Source organism: Dromiciops gliroides, chromosome 1 (genome assembly GCF_019393635.1).
Source record: "Dromiciops gliroides isolate mDroGli1 chromosome 1, mDroGli1.pri, whole genome shotgun sequence".
In the NCBI taxonomy this organism is placed as follows: Eukaryota; Metazoa; Chordata; class Mammalia; order Microbiotheria; family Microbiotheriidae; genus Dromiciops; species Dromiciops gliroides.
The window spans coordinates 506,789,129-506,805,892 of record NC_057861.1 but is presented as its reverse complement, the minus strand read 5'-3'; positions in this window follow the sequence as shown (position 1 = coordinate 506,805,892).

Below are 16,764 nucleotides of genomic sequence, written 5' to 3'. Positions count from 1 at the left end.
CTGATGGATGGGGTCTGTGTAAACACCAGATCGAGGTTACAAAGGGAAAAAGGTAATAGCCTTGTTTCATTTGATCCCAGAGCATGTACTTAGGGACAAGGGGAAAAAGTTGCAAAGAAGAAAATTGTTTGATTTAAGGGGGAAATTCCTAATCAATTAGAGTTAATGAGCTCACTTAGGAAGTAATAGGTCTTCACTAATCTTCACCAGTTAAAAATCATGTGTCTTACCTCTAGTCTCTTACATTACCTTGTGCTGCTTTGATTTTATTCTCTTCTTCACTGTAGCTATTACAGAGTATTTTATAATACTGTATTTTTTTGTATGTATTGTAACCATGCTGCTAGACTATAATCTCCATCAAGGCAGGGACCATGTCATAATATTTCCCTCAGAACTTAACAGAGAGCAGGCTGAATGACTGTGTGAAGGATTGAATCCTCACATGAAAGGTAATTGAGAAGTATAAATTACTCCTCTATTTGCATTTGCTCCCTCTGGCTATTAGAGGATATTCTACGATTCTTCTGGAAGTTCAAATGAAAATATGTGTCATATTAAAATTATGCCCTTAACACAAAGCATGGATAGTTAGAAAAGGATATAATTTTAATATGACACACCTTTTCATTTGAATTTCTTGAAGAATTATAGAATATTTTCTAGTAGCCATAGAGTGTAAAAGCAGAAACAGATAACTAGATGCTGCTGCAATATTGTCTTTATGGGCTAGGCCTCTCATCAAACATATACGTAAAAGAATTTTTCTGACGAGAAGCTCACACAAAACAAGTGCATAAAATATCACAGCCCTCAGCCAAAAGGGAGTCCTCAGGAGTGAAGGGATCAGGCCTTACCTATCATACTATCAGTCAACTCTCAGACACATCTCTGGCAGCTATATCCCACCTTTCTGTTGAGGTTGATCAGACCCACATACTGCTTTTAAAGACCATTTAAGCCCTGGCTGGAGGGATTGTAGAGGAAAAGTTTCCTTTTAGAGAATTCTGTATTGAATAATATGCCCTTACATTCCTAATTCCTGGCTCCATTTATCTTTTTTTGGGGGGGGGGCAATGAGGATTAAGTGACTTGCCCAGGGTCACACAGCTATTGTCAAGTGTCGGAGGTCATATTTGAACTCAGGTCCTCCTGAATCCAGGGCTGGTGCTTTATCCACTACACCACCTAGCTGCCCCAATTTATTTTAATTGGTAACTTTTTTCCCCCATTACATTATTAGTTATCCCCAGTTGCCTGAATATAAGAATCCAATGTTATCTCTTCCTTTTTGTGTTTGGATACATGCCCCATCCAAAGCGGCACTGGTGCTCTTCTCTTTGTAAATTGACACCTACTGATCTTCCTCAGCAAAGAAAAGACACAACAAATTTGAGTCTGAGCTCTCCACAGATATTTCCAGAGTTTGTTGTTAAGGTGCAAAGGACTGACTTTCAGTGAAAAGAAAACATTTCAAAAGTGTCAAAGATGAAATGTACTGTATTTCTTCCCATGCATTTGACTTGAAAATTGGCAGTGGTACTTGGTGTGGGGGAGGGGGAAGCATGACAATGAAATGCATTTTCTTTTTTGCTGAGATTCACTTATTCTTGGGGCTAAATTTTGATGAATAGATTAAATTTTCTTCTGAGTTACGCCCCATCTCCCCACTGAACTCAAAGCTGACGTCACTCAAACCGTTTAAAGATATAGATTCTGACACTGGCACAGAAACAAATTAGACAATATAGTTATGAATAGTCAATGAAAACCTAAAAATTTCCCATTTTGCTGTCCTCCCATGAATTGTGGTGCAAGTACCCCACCTGTTTTTGTTTTTGTTTTCCCCCTCCCTCTGCCTCATAACAGCAGCTTGAGAAGTATGTTTTTAATACTCTGCCAAACTTTTATAGGAAATATAGATTTTAAGATAAATATACATCAGGCTGATATTTTTAAACAGAGCAGATTTTAGCATTGTTAAAAGTAATAGTTTATCACAAACACAATTCTTGATTGTGTTAGTAGTTTAGTGACACCACAAATGAATTTCTTTTCCTATAGGAAAGCTGCCTACCCTAACTGTCTTCATCTAATGCCTTGTGTTGCTGGATACTACAGACAGTATTCCATCTTCAGATAAAAAGCAACTCAAATTAGGCACAGAAGTATTTCTCCAATGTAGACAATGGCAATGCCCTGAAGATTTAAGTGTAGACAGATTACGACACTTTGCATTGCAAAAAAAGAAGAGTGGAGGAAGGATTGTATTTGGCATGTTGCATACCACTTTTAAGAATCGAAAGTTATAGCCTCATATAAAAAAATCATTCTTAAAATGTTTTTATTACTGTCCTTTGCTTTTTACATCATTTTAGTTTTCTTAAGTATTCCCTATCCCTCTCCTACCTAAAGAGCCATGCCATAGAAATAAATTTTTTGTAAAGCCAAAAAAGAAGAAAAAGAAGAAAAACACGAAAACTGATCAAAACATTGAAAAACTTGAAAGATATGCACAATGTACAATAGCTGTGGACTTCCTCAAAGGGATAAATTGGCTGCGTCCTCTTAATCTCTCTTTCTTCAAGTCATCCTTGATTTTCAGAATTTTGCAACAAAGCACTTTTAATACCAATATTTTCCCAGCGATATATGATTTCTACCATAGAATACCACAATCTCAAAAAAGTCAGTTGTGTACGTACAAAAGGCAATGAATTGGCATAAGTAGAATACAGAATACAACAATGATGAATTGTGCAAAACAAATGGCTAAAGGATAGCATCCACAAAATAAATGATCACAAAAGGTGGAACAGTAGCAAGGGATAACAGATAGAAAGCTTAAATAATACATTGTTACCCTCAGAATGTGGAAAGACCTAGAGGAAGGCCTCTAACATATTGGGTAGATATACTAAAATTTATGAGGGTGCATATGAAATAATCCATCAGAATAAGAAATTGTGGATGGGTGACCATCTGCCAAGTTGGATTTAGTCCCTACAACAATGAGATCCAGTGAGATATTGTTTCTGTATTGAATGGACATAGAATAAGAAAATGTCCATCCTATATCCACTTGCTTAAGCACAGGTAACAAGAAATGAGTCTTGGAGAAACAAAATGTCAAGAATTTCTATTGTTTGTTTGTTTAGAATTTTCCCCAAGTTACATGCATAAACAAATTTTCACATTGCTTTTTAAAACTTTGCATTCCAAATCCTCTTCCTCCCTCCCTCCTGACCCCCTTCAAGAACTCAAGCAATTCAGTATAATTTATACATGTGCAGTCATGCAAAACATTTCCATGTTAGTCAGGTTGTGAAAGAATACAGACAAAAAACTTTAGAAAGAGGAACAAAAACAAATTATACTTTAATCTGTATTCAGATACCATCAGTCCTTTCTCTGTAAATGGATTGCATTTTTCATAAATCCTTCTAATAGCATCCTGCTCATTTGGGGGGGGGGGCAATGAGGGTTAAGTGACTTGCCCAGGGTCACATAGCTAGTAAGTATCAAGTGTCTGAGGCCATATTTGAACTCAGGTCCTCCTGAATCCAGGGCTGGTGCTTTATCCACTGCACCACCTAGCTGTCCCCATGCTCATCATTTCTTACAGCACGATAGTGTTCCATCCTAATCTCATCCCACAATTTGTTCAGCCATTCCTCAAGTGATGGGCATCACCCTAATTTCGAATTCAACTGTTTTTTATCTCTTTTACGATACCACCCTAGTAGTGTTATTGCTAGGTCAAAAAGTATGCATGGTTTTATAGCCCTTTGGCCATAGTTCCAAACTGGTCTACAGAATGTTTGAATCAGTTTACAACTTTATGAAGTGTATATTAATGTCTCATTTTCCCCATATCCCCCACAACATTTGTCATTTTCCTCTGATGTCCTATTATCCAATTCAATAGGTATGAGGTAGTACCCAGAATTGAGGTAGTACCTTGAACTGTAAAATATCAAGAATTTCAAGGAAAACAATGGGGGGAAAGGAATGATAGACAAAGATACATAGCAACACCAGATCTCAGAATATACTACAAAGAAGTAATCATCAAGACAATTTTATAGTAGTTAAAAAAATAGAGAGGTCAATCAGTGGAATAGGTTAAGTGCACAATATTACAGAATTAAATGCATATAAAAGTTTGGTATTCAATAAGACCCAAAACTATAGTTACTAGGGGTTAGGTCTTAATATTTTTTTTAAAAATTGAGACAGCTAGGTGGTGTAGTGGATAAAGCACTGGCCCTGGATTGAGGATGACCCGAGTACAAATCCAGCCTCAGACACTTGAGACTTACTAGCTGTGTGACTCTGGGCAAGTCACTTAACCCTCATTGCCTTGAGAAAAAAAAATTAACAAAAATTCCTGGGGAAACTGGAAAACAACCTAGTAAAATTAGGTTTAGACCAACACTTCATATTATATACCAAGATAAAATCCAAATGGGTACAAGACCTATATATAAAGATTCACATCATAAACAAATTAGAAGAACAAGGATAAATTACCTTCCATATCTATAAATAGAGGAAAAGTTAATGACCAAACAAGGCATAGAGGGGATAAAAAAAAATGAAATACATAATTCTGATTACCAAAAAAATACACAAATATATCCAAATACAGCTGAGATTAGAAGGAAATTCATTAACTATAGGGAAAATAAATCTTTTCAGAGAGTTTCTCTGATAAAAGTCTCATTTCCAAGATACTAAAGGAACTAAAACAAATTTATAAAGTAAAAGTCATTCTCCAATTGATAAATGGTCAAAAAATATAAAGAGGCAGTTCTCAAGGGAAGAAATCCAAGCTATATATCACCATGTGAAAAAATGCTCCAAAAAAACTAATAATGAAAGAAATGCAAATTAAAGAAACTCTAAGATTTCATCTCATCAGATTGGCAAACTTAATAAATAAAAAAAAGGAAAACTAGCAAATGCTGCAAGGACTGCACAAAAAAATCACATTGAAAGAACCATGAAAACAAATTATAACTATGCACCAAAAGTTACTAAACTTTTTGACCTCTTACCCACAGGTGTCACTACTAGGCCTGTATCCCAAACTGATTAAAAAGGAGAAGATCCTCTTTGTGTATGAATGTGTTGTGTATGCATGTATATATGTATGTATATATACATATTCACAGGTGAATACATGCATATTCATGTACATATACACATATATATTATAACACACATATTTACTACTAGACTTACTGTATATGTACATATGTATACTCACTTTCCTTGAACTACTCCTTCACCCCACCTCACCTAGACACAGAAACAGTCATACCATTTTTCTTGCCATCACTCACAAATGTACCACCTCCATGTTTGAGAATTCTGAATTCATTATCTTTCTTCTTAAACCCTCCCCCTCACCTTTCCTATTACTTTAAAGGATAACACCATCCTCCAGTACCTTAAGATTGCAATCTAGGGATCATCCCAGCTTTCTTACAATCTTTCACCCCACATATCCCAGCTGTTCTTAAGGACTGTCAATTTTAACTTTGCAGCGACACTTGAAAATGTCTCCTTCTCTCTTCTCACACTGTCACCATTCCAGTGAAGACCCACCAGCCTCAAGCATCTCCCTACTCCAATCCCTCATCCCTTCAACTACTAAAGTGATTTTCCTAAAACTGAGGTCTGATCATGTCACCCTCCTAGTCAATAAACTCCAATGGCTTCCTATTGTCTCCAGGAACAAATGCAAAATGCTCTATTTGGCCTTCAAAGCCTTTCATAACCTAGCTTCCTCCTACTTTTCCAGTCTTCTTATACCTTATTGTATAACACATACTCCTAAACACCAAAAAAGAGTAATTAGAAGTCAGAACCTATCACAAGCCTGGCAGAGGTAGTACAGATATGATGCTATCCTGGCATTAAACAGAGTTCTCTCACTCTCAGCCAAAAACCGAGTTGCTAATTGTTTTTTAACTTCATCTAATGATTATTTCATCTATCAAAAGGTGGATCTGATGATTACCAACAAAAAGAAACTACTGTAGTTGCTGGGGAGAAGTCAATTAGATCTTTATGAAGAAATGACTACTCTTAGAATTTGTGATTGACGCAGAAAAGAAAGTTGGTCAAATTCTTAGGTGGGTCCTACAAGTTAAAAGAAAAACTTCCCAAGGGTTCATAAAAAGCATTGGCAGGTAGGTGGTGCAGTGGATATATCCTTGGACCTGAAATGCAGAAGTACCTGAATTCAAATCAAGATCCAGATACTTGCTAGCTGGAGGACACTGGAGAGTCACTTAGTTTCTATTTGTCTCAGTTTCCTCATATTGTGAAGTGGGGATCACAGTCACTCTTAACCCCTGAGTTATGAGGGTAAAACAAGATAATACTGGTAAAGTGTTTTGCTTAAAGAAAAGCTTTTTCTTAAAACACTATGGAAATGCTAAGCTGATAGCAATTACTATTAGGGCAGATTAGGTACTATGGACTAAATTTCTACAAAAAGAAAAAAAAATGTTGAGGAGGAAAATGAGCTATCCAAAAAAAGATAATCAAGGATATGGCAATTGTAGGTTCTAAAAAAGATATGTATATGTCAGGTGTTCTCTCTGTGTATGAAAGATGGAAGAAAGATTTTGTAAAAGAACCAATGGGGAAATGTGGTACAGTGTTGTAAAAAAAATTAACTGAGGAAGATCAGAATGAAAAGAGCAAGTTTGAAAGTATGCTCAACAAATTTGATTTGTTTGGGTTTTGATTGCAATTTTTAGTTTTGTGGGAAAGGGAAGGAAATAAAAAATAAAACTCTTCAGAAGAAATGGAAAGCTTCCTAATTTTTCACTTCCTTCAAGGCTCATTTCATGATAAAGCTTTTTTTCTGATTTCCTTAGTCATTACTACTCTCTTTCCTAAAATTATTTTATTTCCTTATGTGATAACATGCATTTGTAAGTTTTCAGCTGCTTAAAGGTAGAGATTATTTTAGATATTAACCTTTATATTCCCAAGATCTAGAATAGTACTTTGCACATAGTAGTTGCTTGAGGAATGTTTGTTGAATTGAATGAAATCCTTAATATAATAGTGATATCAGATACCAAAGAAAAGGCAAAGCTACTCAGCTTACTTTGTTTTTCATTTTCTTTTCTTTTCCAAGGAGAAAGAGCCTTGGACTGGGAATGATAAGGCTAACAGAAGTTATTAACCCAAGAAAAGAAAAGAAATGGTAGATCTGATTTCCTAGCCACTATCAAAGATCTTTGAAAAATCATGGAGGTTTCCTGCAAGATGTTAGCCAACTGTTTTAGGGAGGCTATAGATGAGCTAGAAAGCATCTATAGGAGGGCAACCTACATAGTGAAACACCTAAAGTTTATGCCAAATGAGGACTGGTTGAAAGGACTGGGGATGCTTTGCCTTGGGAAAGGATTTACATAATGGCTGTCTTGAAGTATTTAATGGATTATCATGTAGTTGAAGGATTAAATTTGTTCAGCTAGGCCTCAAAGAGCAGAGCAAGACCAAAGAATAGAGGTTTCAGATAAAATGATTTAATTCAGCCCTGAGATAGCTATTAGCTAGGAAGGAAGGAAGGAAGGAAGGAAGGAAGGAAGGAAGGAAGGAAGGAAGGAAGGAAGGAAGGAAGGAAGGAAGGAAGGAAGGAAGGAAGGAAGGAAGGAAGGAAGGAAGGAAGGAAGGAAGGAAGGAAAGAAAGAAAGAAAGAAGAAAGAAAGAAAGAAAGAAAGAAAGAAAGAAAGAAAGAAAGAAAGAAAGAAAGAAAGAAAGAAAGAAAGAAAGAAAGAAGGAAAGAAGGAAAGAAGGAAAGAAGGAAAGAAAGAAAGAAAGAAGGAAAGGAAGAAAGAAGGAAAGGAAGAAAGAAGGAAAGGAAGAAAGAAAGAGCAATTTTTAATTCCTAAAAATTAGATTTATCCAAGACTATGATGGACTGCTTCAAGATGCAATGGGTTTATTCTCACTAACATTCTTCAAGCATGGATGGATATTATTTAGTATGTTATACAGAGGATTTTTTTCCAGGTATGAGTTGAACTAGACAGCTATTGCTGTGCCTTCCACTTCTGAAACTGTGATTTTGTGATTATAGATCTGGGTAAAATAAAATATAGTCTGTATCTTCAAAAAGGTAAGATAGCAGGGTCTAAAAATCACAAGCCACTGGCTTTCCATCTATTACTGTCAAAATCACAGAATGGTTCATATATAGAGATGTTTAGACAAGATTTAGAAAGGAAAGTGATGATCACCAAAATCAGAATAACTTTAAGAATCAGTAGCCAGGGCAGCTAGATAGCACAGTAGATAAAGCACCAGCCCTGGATTCAGGAGGACCTGAGTTCAAATCTGGCCTCAGACACTTAACACTTACTAGCTGTGTGACCCTGGGCAAGTCACTTAACTCCAATTGCCTTAACCCCCCCCCCAAAAAAAAAAAGAATCAGTAGCCTCAGAAGGCATGCTGAAGAAAGAATGCTAGATATGGAGGCAGGGAAAACGTGGTCCCATTCTACCTCTTACAGGTAATTTAGCATTTTTGAGTAACAGTTTCCACCTTTGAAAATGGGGTGTTTATACTGTACCTTCTGGTTCTACTGTGACCATATGAGTCTATGCCTTCTGACAAGACAGTTGAATGAGCTTCCATTCATCATCTCACAACAGTAAGAAATGGAGCCAAATCAGTAATAAAGCAACAACAAAAGAATGGAAGGAAAGGAAAGAAATCCTTACAAGAAAATCTCATACTCAAACCAAGACAGAAAAAAGAGCAAACAAGTAAAACAAAGACAAAAAAGAAAAAAAAATTCCTAATACAATGAAGAAACACTATTGGGTATAAAGCAAAGAGAAATCTTATGAAAAAGATGGGATTAACATCACCATAATTATAAGATTTTTAAAATAATACATTAACCAGAGGAATGTCCAGCTAAAAAGCTCAATTTAAAATAAATTAAATTAAAATTAAAGAAATTAGGAACTTAAATAATATTCTAAGTTTAAAATTCAAAAGGAGAATTAATGTTTTAGAATAATCATTTGAAAATTTAAATAAATATATAGAAATAGAAACTCTATATAGAATACAATAATAAAAATACTAGATAATTCAAAGTGAAAATCATGAAAAGCAAAAATTCAAATATGCAAAGAGAAGAATAAGTATAAGAGGGAATGATAGAGGGAAATACACTTGAAACAAAGATTTGCCAAAAAAATTTTGTTTCTTTGCTTGTTTTTATGGGCATGAGGGAAGCTATGTGGCATAATGGATAGAATACAGGACCTGAAGTCAGGAAAAGTCATCTTCATGAGTTCAAATCTGGCTTCAAACACTAACTTTCCCCAGGGCAAGTCACTTAACCCTGTTTGCTTCAGTTTCCTCCTCTGTCTAGTGAGCTGAAGAAGGAAATGACAAACCACTCCAGTATATTTGCCAAGAAAAAGCAAAATGGGGTCATGAAGAGCATGGCACACTTGAAAACAATTGAACAATAAGGTAGTACCTCAGCTATTTTAATTAGCAGCTCATTGATCATTACTGAGAATCAACACTTTTCCAAGTAATTATTAATTATTTGTTTTCAGTTTTTTAAATTGTCTATTCATGTCCTTTATAATAATCTCTTTTTCCACCTGTTTTTCTTCTTCTATTCCTTCCTGTACACATTACTAAGTTTCCCTTCCTGAACCATTGCAACATTCAGATAACTCTCTTGCCTAATACCTTGAAATGACTCTACATTGCCTGCCAAGTAAAGTGCAAGCTCTTTAGATTGTCATTCAAGGCTCTCTACATATGGCCCCCCAAAATTTGTGGTACTCCCCTTAACTTACTCTGAGCAAATTTAGTTTATTCTCTGCCTCCTAACATAATTTATACTTTGTTGTCCTTTTTTCTGTCTCTTTTTTCCTTTTTTTCTTCCTTCCTTCCTTGCTTCCTTCTTTTTTTCTATCAAATTTGGGCACCTGATTACACTGTGATCTCCTGTTTTCTTTATGGATAAAAATCCCACCTGTCCTTCAAGATATATCATAATATGTAATATACTATGTATCTATTTATATACATATATGTATATATAACATATATATTTAATTTGTTGTTTATTCTTTCCAATAAAGCTTGTTATGACTCCACACTGAAAACTAAGAGTATTTATATTCATTATAACTGATTTTTACAACTAAACAATATTTTTATTACTATTTAATTTAATTGTTATTTGAATTCTCATGTTCATATGTCTTGTCTCCCCATCTTATTTTAAAATCCTTGAGGACAGAGAACATATCTTATGCAAGGGTGGTGGGAGTGAGAATTGTACAATCAGAGGGACCTGTGTTAGAATCCTGCCTCTGTTCTTTTGGATTCTATGGTCGTGAGCAATTTTATTTAATTCTTTGTACTTTAGTTTTCTCATCTCTAAAATGAAGAGGTTAGGGTAAATGAGTTCTGAGGTCTCTTTTACCTTTAGCTCTATGCTCTTTTTATTCTCCCCTTCCTTAATTCTATTATTATTAGTATTAGTAGTAGTATTAATAATAACTCTGGTGTTATTATTCTTAATACTATTCCTAACAGTCATCAATCATTATACATCTATTAACTGATTATAGATTGGGATTCTAAAGAGATTGTGGACATATGATTGAATTATTATTATTATTATTATTATTATGCTTTCTTATGATATACCTTCCATCCTTGTGGCAGAAATCATAGACTTCCTATGGAACTAAGGAGATAGATGGTCATCCACTGAGAGTTAAAATTAAGGACTAGAATGGACTTTATTATGCTTAGGTAACCTCAAAATAGGGGTAGCAATCATGATCTCACATAAGGTGAAAATAAAAACAGGCATGGTTAAAAGAGATAAATAGGGAACCTTTATTACATGGAAAGGTATCATAGACAATGAAATAATGTCAATACTTAATATACATGCATTCAATGACATACCGGATAAGTGTTAAAGAAAATATTAATAAAATCACCAGGAAAAATATCCAGCAAAACTGTAATAATTAGAGTTCTCAATGTACTCCCCTCAGACCAAAACAAATATAACAAAGATAAACAAACTAAATACATTGTGAATGGGACTTTGGAAAAGCTGATATCTGATTATTATAAATATAAATCAAAAGTAATAAGGAATACACACACACATCTATATTCCTTGTGATGTGTATGTGGGGGTGGGGTGGGGGGGTGGGGGTGTAGATGTAGATAGATAGATGATAGATTTCAGTATCTTGGTAGATGGACAGTTTTTGTAAAGGCATGATATAATACTGACAAACATATGTGTGTGTTTATCTGTTTATATGTTTCTCAGTATTATATTATGCCTTTACAAAAATTTCCCATCTACCAAGACATTTAAAACCTCACAAATAAATTTAGAAAAGCAGAAATATTAAAAACATTCTTTTCTGACCACAACACAATAAAAATTAAAAGCAATAAAAGACCTTTGAGAAAAAAAGATTTAAACTTTAATGGAAAATAAATAGTTTAATCTTAAATAATTGGTTGTTCAGAGAAATCATAGAAATACTAGGCAATTTAAGCAAATAAAATGACAAGGCTATAACATACCAAAAGTATTAAGATGCAATCAAAGCAGTCCTGAGAGTAAAATTTTCATCAAAAGAAGGGAAAACAGATCAACAAATTGGATATTCTATCTAAAAAATTAGAAAAGGAAAAGATCAGAAAATTCCACCTAAAACCCCAAAATGGAAAATATGAAATTTGAAGAAATTAACAAAACATAACACAATAAAACATAATAAAATAAAGTAGATAATGTTGGGGGGGACTTGTGACCTGGATTGGAGGGCTAGCTCACCCAAAGAATTGGATGTTAATAGCATTTATTGTAAAATATAAAAGATATTTATTAGGAGAGAGGAATCTCTGCACTAGTTGGTCCATTATAAATATGTAGCTATGTGCATTTTACTTTAATACAGCTAATGCAGCAAAACTTTAGGATGAAGCAGAGAACTGTTCCCTATATTAAAACAGTATACCAAATGGCATAGTAGGGTTGAACCATTGCCTTGAATATGTGACAGGTGATGTCATTTGGTGTATAGTAAGGAGTACAGTGGGTGGAGACAAAAACTCAATGTTAGAAAATGCCCGAGTCTCTAGTCCTTTGCTTTGCTAAACAGTAGACAGAAGGCTACTAAGATCACATGGGGCAGTTAGGTGGTGCAGTGGATAAAGCACTAGCCCTGGATCCAAGAGAACCAAAGTTCAAATCCGGCCTCAGACACTTAACACTTACTAGCTGTGTGACCTTGGGCAAGTCACTTAACCCTCATTACCCCACCAAAAAAAAAAAAAAAAAAGATCAACTGTACTGTCTGGGATCAAAATGGTCCATTTCAGCATTTACTAGTCACATTACTGGGCTGGTGAGTCAGTCATAGATAGTCTGATGACATAGCAATTACAAAAGTATACTTTCTTAATCCATGTAATATTTTTTCTAATACAGCCGTAGCTCTAGAGAAGATATTTTCCTTTTACAACCTAAAACATTTTGTCATGTCCTATAATTGTAATCTTTATATTTAATTTTTAAAAAGAAGGTGGAACCATAGGTGATGATTTATGATTGTTGATGATGAAGTAGCTGGTGTTTTTATAGTGCTTTAAGATTTGAAAAGTATTTTACTAAAAGTGGTTTACTGAATTTTCCAATAAGTGATTTGGCAATAGTCTCACAGATACTAATTGGGTGAGGCTGCATTTGAACTCAGGTCTTCCTGATTCTAGATTTAGCATTCTATTCATCATATTTAAAGTTTGGGATTAGAGTCAGGAATACTTGAATTCAAATCCAGTCTCAGATACTTGACCCTGGACAAGTCACTTAACCTCATCTGGCTTAGTTTCCTCATCTCTAAAATGAGGATAAAAATAGCACCTAATTCACAGAGTTGTTGGGAGGAAAACATGAGGCAATATTAATAAAGATCTTTGTAAATTTTAAGACTACTCTATAATGGCCATTATTATCATCCTTATTATTACTATTATTATCATTATCATTATGATGATGCTTACCATAACTGGATAATGATAAATTCTGGAAAAATCATCAATTACCCATTTCAATTCAAATATATAACATTATTATGAGATCACTTATGAACCAGCTAGGCTTTCTTGGGGACTTGTTTGCCCCACATCACAGAAAATTGCTCTTTTCTACATGTATCCTTCCCAGGGTCCTGGATCAGGGCCCAGAGACTCCCTTAATGAGGCCATAGCTACAAAGGGTACCTTGTGAATGGCTACAAACTCAACCTGACAACCTCCAAGCATCACCCCAAGACCATAGGTAAAAAAAGATCCATTATTATTATTATTATTATTATTATTATTATTTAGACTCTAAGGCCAATACTGATGAGTGAGGTCACCAACTATAGCCCACAACTAGCTGATCATTCAAAAAATCCTGGACTTCAGAGCATATACTGTCTCACTGGAATGTCTTGGCCTATTGGACAGTATCTTTCACTCGTAAGAAGAGGTGTCTTCTCTTATGTTTGTCTAGTAAAGAAATAATGTGGAGCTCTCCCAAACCTAGCTGTAACTGATTCAATTGGGCTCCTGTCATAAGGTCAGTGGCTTTTTCTAATTGGACAAACTAGTGGTCTCTTTCTAGTCCTCTGAATTCATCCCAGAGTTATCCAATTAAACAGGAGGAGGCAGCTAGGTGGCACAGTGAGTAGAGCACTGGCTCTGAAATTGGGAGGACCCGAGTTCAAAATCTTGCCTCAGACACTTATGAGCTGTGTGACCTTAACCAAGTCACTTAACTCCAATTGCCTTAAAACATCTGGAGCCATCTCCAGTCTTCCCGATGTATATCCTGTCACTGGACCCAGATGGCCCTGGAGGAAAGAATGAGGTTGGTGACCTTACACATCCCTCCCTCACTTAAATCCAATTCACTGCAGGTTATGACATCATCTCCCAATGTGAGAATGAAGGACAAACAACAACAACAAAGGATATTCAGGTCTACTCTAGGACTAAAATTCTGCTAATTTAGATTCTGTAATAAGTTAGCAATATGGTCTTATCCATTCAGATCATGAATATCAGGGACCACACCATTATATTTAGGAGTGTGCTGGAAATAGTTGAAACTACATTTCTAGAGCCACTTGTTAAATTTTCAGAGTGAGCACTCCTTAGAAACCAGAAAATGTTGTAAATCAGGGCTAGATTTATTATTTTGTTGCTTTCTAGTCTTAAAGTGATGGGAAAAACATTAATAATGCAGATTAAGCTTAAAACTAGGGGATGCTCACATTTTTCTCCATATGGCCAGTTATTAAAGATTTAACAGCACATTTCTGATTCCATTGCAAAAGAGCTAGTGTAATAGCTCTCATATCTATAGGAATTGATGGTTTGTAAAACACTTTACATATGTTAATGCATTAGACTTTCAACAACCCTGAGAAGTAGGTGCAATAGTATCAGTGTAAAGAACAGCATGGTTATCAGTTGTTGCTGCTGTTGTTTCTTATCCTTCATTCTGGAAGAGGACCATGACATCAGGGATGTGATGGCATGACTTGCAATGAATTGTATTGAAGTGAGGAAGGGATGTGCAAATTCACTACCCTCAGTGTCTCCTACAGAGCCATTTGAATCCACTGGAAAGGTATATATCAGGACAACTGGAAATGGACCCTATTCAGTGGAAGGTAAGAAAGGAGGCAAAGAAGGCTTCTTTTACTCAATCAAAAAATAAATAAATACAAAGGGGTAGGGGGAAGACCTATTACTATTTAGGTCCACTCTGAGCCATCAAGCAACCAAACAATGGCAAAACAATACCTGGGTTGGGATCTATTGTTGGCCCATCAATGAGAGCCAGAGTTATTTAGGTTTAAGAAGTCTTCCTTAGAAGATATCTTGCATATAAACCCCAAGAAATCTTGTGAGGTTTCAGCAGACACATTTGTATTCCTTTGGACATCATTATAGACATTTTATATATTATAGAGTACCATATAACTTCATATAGCTATAGATGTACATGAAATAGAGATAAAGACAGAGACAGAGATAGAAATATAGGGTAGAGATAGAGATAGATAGAGGTAGAGATAGAGATTAGAGATATATCTCCCCTATATCTTTTTTTCAAGAACTGCTATCTATTTATGCCTTCATTCTTGTTTGTTTTTTTGTTTGTTTGTTTGTTTTTTTTGCGGGGCAATGGGGGTTAAGTGACTTGCCCAGGGTCACACAGCTAGTCAGTGTCAAGTGTCTCAGGCCGGATTTGAACTCAGGTACTCCTGAATCCAGGGCCGGTGCTTTATCCACTGCGCCACCTAGCCGCCCCCTGCCTTCATTCTTTATCCTTGTGGAGTTGATTCATTTGTACCCAAGATTTTATGTTTATATCTACCGAATTCCATCTTGATAGATTGAGCCCAAAGCTCCACCTTATCAATATCCTTTTGGATCTTGACTCTATAATCCACTCTATCAGCTATATCTCCCAACTTTTTGTCATTTGCCAATTATATTGTACCATCCATGCCTTTATTCAAATCACTTATAAACACATTAAGCTATCCCTGGTATCCACCACTACAGTCTTCCTGCCACATTGACATTGAACCATTAAAGATTACCCATTGAGCAGGGACATCCAATCATTTTTGAATACATCTAATTATATTACCATGTAGTCCTCATCTTTCCATATTCTTCACAAGAATAGTATGAGATACTTTATTTTAAAAGTTTGCTAAAAACTACATAAACCATATGCACAGCATTTGTCTTATTGGCTATTCTACTAGTCTGGTCCAAAAAGAAAAAGAAAAGAAAATGAGGTTAGGTTGACAAAACTCACTGAAAAAGCAGTGCTGGCTCTTTTTAATTGCCACCTTCTTTTCACATATTTGCCAAACTTCACTTTAATGATCTGTTCCAGAACTTTACTACAAATGTTCACTATAAATGTTACTATAAAGTTCACTGGCAGACAGGATGAAAGGGACTTAAAGAGAATTGGAATGATAGGATGTTAATGGTTGGATAAATGAATTCTTGATCATAAAGGTAGAATATGTGATTCCATTGCAGATTGGTAAAGTCAACACTGTAAATGTTTTAACAACTGTCTTTCCAAAAAAGTACACTTTTAAGTTTAATCTACATTATTAAAATTATTCTCCTTACTTTCTTAAGTCTAGAAAATTGACAAAACAATAAACCAAGCTCTGATCTGGAGTGTTTGACAATAATTTTAATGTAAATGCTTGTAGTGAAAATTTTCAAGAGCCAGGAAGGGCTGGCTGCATCATATCGCTACTTAGGAGGAACATGATCTCCTTCAGTTATCTAAAGTAGCTTTCATGTGGATGAGACGTAAACATGTACACTTCACACAAGGCTTGAATTAAAATTCTATCTCAGACACTTACTAGCTGTGTAATCCAGGGATAGTCCCTTAAACTCTCTGAACCTTCAGTTCCATTTGTTTTTGTAAAATGAGAGAATTAGATTCAATAGTCTCCATGGTCTCTTCCAACTATGACCCCATAATGTGAGAACAAAGGGTAGAAACTATAAAGGAATCGATTTAGAATTGATGCCAAGAAAAAGTTCCCAATATCTAGACCTATTTAAAAATCTATTGGGCTGGCCTGAAATCTAGTTGGTTCTATTTTGTTCAA